At 37.2% G+C, this 5,000-nt stretch overlaps 1 protein-coding gene and 1 long non-coding RNA gene across 2 annotated transcripts in view; both read right to left on the bottom strand.

Moving 5' to 3' along the window:
* LOC137622605 (opioid-binding protein/cell adhesion molecule homolog) overlaps positions 1-5,000 on the bottom strand; it is a 433,354-nt gene that overhangs the window by 45,359 nt on the left and 382,995 nt on the right. The gene's annotated exons all lie outside the window — the stretch shown is intronic.
* Positions 4,123-4,846, bottom strand: LOC137622801 (uncharacterized). The gene is made up of 4 exons (XR_011040477.1): positions 4,757-4,846; positions 4,528-4,605; positions 4,351-4,417; positions 4,123-4,238 (listed from the first exon to the last, which is right to left on the bottom strand). It is a non-coding gene; the product is annotated as an uncharacterized lncRNA (long non-coding RNA).

The raw sequence follows: 5,000 nt of genomic DNA on the forward strand, positions 1-5,000 counted from the left end.
ATATAGCTTATCCTATTCTGTACAAATACTGAATGCTTCTGCATTTTGGAGTATGTACATTCTGATGCTTGCAGCCACTGCAAAGCACAACTGGAATCACAGTACAAATCTAAGCCATCAATGTCAATGGACTTCACACACGAAGGATCAGCCAGATCTCTATAAATCTCCATCAGGGTTTCTACCCCTAATGATATAGCATTCAACTCCAGTGCTGGAACGGACTTACCTTTCAACAACTTATTGATCAAGCGGTTCTTTGCCTGCAAAAAGCTAATCTCACCCGAGTCAATATCTTCAATGTATACCACAGTACCATAAAAATCACGACTTGCATCTGTGAATGCTTTCAGTCTAATTTTCCATTTCTTTGCCCAATGAACCTCTGGACTTTCACCGGCTGGGAACCATTCACCTGCCTGCAAATGTTCCTCCATTCCCTTTGGAGACTGGGGGATAGTACTTGATCCAAGCCAGCTCCTTTGAGCACTGAAGTCTATGCATATAAAGTCTACTTCTATTAAAGACAGGAATATTAAAACCAAAAACATCAAAGTTACTGGCAATAGTCTGCAAAACCTTACGTTTTGTATCAGCATCTGGGTTTAGCGAGAATTCCTTAGTATAAATTACATCATCAGCTCTATTCCATACAATACCAAAAAGGCTATTCTCAACCGGAGTATTGATTTCAAACTTTGCATCAATTTCAGCCTGAAGGGTAACATCATTTGTTACTAACTGTTGTATCTCAAACTTATATGGGTTGAAAATATACGGCAACTGTGAACAAGCCCACTTCAAATACTGAGAATCAGCAGAACCAACAGCTCCATTGTCCATATAAAATAGAGAGTACAACAATAACTTAAGGTTCCTCAGCTGTGGGTCTGGTTCATATTGGTGCACTAGTATATAATACAGAGCTAGCATGAGTAAAAATGGACTACAACGAAGACCAAAACTAAGTCTAACATTCTTGTAGGCTACAAGAGAGTAATCATTCTTCTGTACATTTTTTAACCAAAAAAACAGCAACCTAGCTTGATCATTATTGTTCAAGGACAACATGTTAAGAGCTTTCTTAAGATCATACGTTAATAACAACTTATCAAACCTCAAGTGTAAGAAGGCTGAAGACAGCTTCTGGTTAAGGTTAGGTCCTGGATCTATACACTGATTATGAGAGAAACCACACTTAACTTTGACAGTTTCTTTGATATTAGACAAAAACACAATACGGCACTTTGTGGTTTCTTTCTCAGGCCTAAAACAGCCATGTGTGGGAGAAATGAATAATTTGGATGCTCTGCCTTAAATGAATCTAGTCTGAATCTTCTCAATTATTCCATCTTTTAGCTGATCCCTAATTACCTGATCAACTAACTGCAAATGCCCATCCTTTTTCCGTAATTTCTTAAGATTTGCCTTTAGTATCAACCTTGAGAGATTTTCGTTAGTTGATAACCTATGAGCAATTTTGCTATTCCACAAGAGGGGAACTATAAGTCTTCCATCCTTTTCCCTTGAAAAATTACTCAACGCAAAAATTCACCCACTTCTGATTAGTCTCTGACATAATACTTTCAGCACTATTGCCGTCCAGATTAAAAAAGCGGCGGCATTCGTGTTCAAGCACTTCATCAGTAGCCTTGAGCAATTTAGATTCTACAATCTGACCTTTATCATCTAACACTGCTATGTTAATGCCTACCTCAAGTTCCTTGTAATGTAGGTCACACACTTCATCATCCAAAAGAGGGTCAATTTGTATTTTACATAAGAAAGAACAGGTAGTAATTTGGGAGCATGAGGAAAAATCAGTCCTGCTTGAACGTAGTGGATTAATTACTTCTAACCTCTCATTACAAATATTAGGCAGACCCAAAAATTTTATATTTTTGCTCAAATTTTCAAGGTTTCCCATTAGCAAAATACCATGCTGTGATTCAGTGTATACTGAAGGGGGGTTACAACCAAAGGCTACTCTTTACCCATTAAGGCGTAATGGGCATCAGATCCCAATAAAACCTGAACATTATCAATACTGTCACTGTCTTTACAAAGTTTCTTATCTGCCAATATGAATCCTTTATTCTCGAACGATTCCACTATCTTGCCTAACCCTGGAAGATTTAACCTTTATATTAATGCTAGGAACCACAAGTGCAGGAACATTTGAAATACAATTGCCGAACTTCATAGGAAGTTGAATAAGTCTGCTTTATGTATTTTTTAGAACCATTAAACCCATTAACAGTTAATTTTACACTAGGTTCAAGAACAGGCAAACTACACTTATTAAGCAAGCTCTCTGTAACAAAGGAACTCTGAGAACAGCTATCCTTAAGACCTCTAAAAATACCATCCACTCCAGGGACAGTAAATGAAAAGGAAGGGAGTACTGTCTTATTGACAATACTGGGAAGAACTGCAATACTACTATTCACTTCATTAATGGAAGCTTCCCTCTTAACATCACCTTTACCCGAATGTATTGGAGTACCTTCTTTATGCTTTCCTTCAGGGGGCGAAAGCTTAACTTCAGAAGACTTTGAGCACAGACAGTGAAAATGAAGCCCCGAACATTTCACGCACTTTTGACGAAATTCAAATCTACATTGCCTACTCATATGGTTAAGATTCCCACATCGAAAACATCCTTTCAGTATTTTCAAACGCTGAAGCTTTGCTTCTGGAGTGTCATAACGTTTGCATTTAAATATAGAATGATTATTTTCACCTTCTACACAAAGTGTACAATAAAACCTCCTAACCTCAGGCAATGTCTTAATAGCTAAACTAGTAGTTTTCTGTCTAACACTAGATTGAAGAGTACGTAAAGAAACTTCACTTTTCAAGCAATTCTCATACCTCTCACAGGCCAATAAAAAAATTGTCCATTATCTCCTGAACAGAAGGATAGTCTTTGTAGTAATCTGAACCAATTCCCTCTTAAACTTGTCATTAAGTCCATTCCACATGAAATATTGAATAAAATCATCAGGAGTCATTTTAAGAGTCTTCACAGACTCAACAACTGTTCTTAAAATGGAAATAAACTTAAAAGGGTCATCAGATTCCCCCAATCTTAAACTCGTCAATGTTTTTATAGTAGAAGTTTTACGAACTACTTCCGAGGCAAAGGCTAACTTAAGCAAGTCTTTGGCGTCCGTGTAAGTCTGTTTGTCAGCTTCCAACGAATTCAACAAAACTTTAGCCCTTCCCTCTACCTGCTGTCTCAAAAGAAGTAACAAATCTCTGTCTGGGTAACTAAATGATTGGGTAGTGCTTTCAAACTCTGATATGAACCTAATGAAATCCTCCCCATCCGTACTATTGAACTTTGGTAATGGAGCTGTGGGCTGTTTAAGAAGACTTTTAGCAACCTCAACAGTTCCAGGTGCAGATGCCACCTCTAGGTGAGGAATACAATATTCTATCCTATCAAAATATTCAATACAGGTTGCAATCTCTGACTCCCTAGCATCCTCACTGAACTCCACATCCGAAATTCTAAGGGAAAATATTTCATCATTCAGATCAATAAGTAGTCTTTTATGACTTAGCAGTACACTTCTTTCAGAAATTTTTTGCCCAGCACTGAGAGTCGAAATGGACTCTATACGATTATAAATATCCGTAATCTTCTTCCTGATTACCTTGCGTTTTGAGATTAATGTTTTAAGATCAGACATCGTGAAGGAATAAATACAAAAAAATATTAAATTCTTAGTCTTTTAAATGCGATAGCAACTTAACACTTACCACCACCCTCTAAATAAAAGAGCTTAATAGACAATAACAACTTCCAAATGGAAAAACAAGTTGAATAAGCAAATATATAAAATAGTTCACATAGACACCGCGGATAATGCTTCAACGAGGGAAAAATCTCAATTCTAAAATAAACCGTACCGAAAAAATTGGAAAATAAAGCGAACACGTCTCTCCCCCTCCCCCCATTCCGACTTTACCGAGCACTAAGTGAGCTAACGACCAACCTCCACATACACCACCTGACGTGCCCCACGTTGGGCGCCATATACAGAAAACGAAATCGATAACACAACATATATATTTTAAGGTGGTGAAACATGGAGGTAAAAATAAAATACAAAACTCAATTCAGTATTTTAATAAAAAAGTATAAAGTACGAACAATCCTATTGAATTAACAATATCCTCTTTAGTTTCAATGACCTTTCTGTTATCGGCTATCGACTCTGCATCATAACCTGTAAAGTTTAGACAATTACATTATAAACAAAAATTACCACTGAAGGCACAAACGTTAATATGAAACTATATCGCTTAATCTACGGGCAATACATAAAAATTCTTAATTACCAATCGAGGATAAATTGGTCAGGTTACAATTACCGGTCGTTACTGTACCCAGGTAAGCCTACCACACCTACAATGAACAAGAAGGAAAGGGAACTAATTACAGGTAGACCAACAATGTCAAATATTCTCAAATAAATAATATCGACATATAATATCAGTAACTAATTAGTAACCTACCAGCGGAAAACAACACCATCCGTATAATGGGCTAAGACTGATCGATACAATCCAACTGTAACACTAGCACTCGCAGAACTGTACGAGAAAAAATAAAGTAACAAAACTATTACGGATGCATAATACATGGAAAGTTTTACGTAACTTGTCCTTACAGAGTTATTTTATTGTTATTTTAGGTCACGTCAGGACTTCTGAAACCTCAACTAAAAGACACTAATGGCCTTACCTTAGCTAAAGGGCGAAGCATGTATGGCTTAAGTGAAGGATTTTATATCAATCATGCGCTCCGTGCAAGATGCAAAGTCCAGAGATGGGGGAGGAGAGAGAGCGAGCCTGTATTTAGCAAAGAGCCATTTTCAAAATGAAAGCACAAACGTCGACAGGATCCATTTGTAGTAAATGTCTTCCACTCAACAAGTCTGTTTAGCGCTCTTCATAGCAGCTCAGTACCCACGGTGTCCAAAAGTGAA

Source organism: Palaemon carinicauda, chromosome 29 (genome assembly GCF_036898095.1).
Source record: "Palaemon carinicauda isolate YSFRI2023 chromosome 29, ASM3689809v2, whole genome shotgun sequence".
NCBI classification, from domain to species: domain Eukaryota; kingdom Metazoa; phylum Arthropoda; class Malacostraca; order Decapoda; family Palaemonidae; genus Palaemon; species Palaemon carinicauda.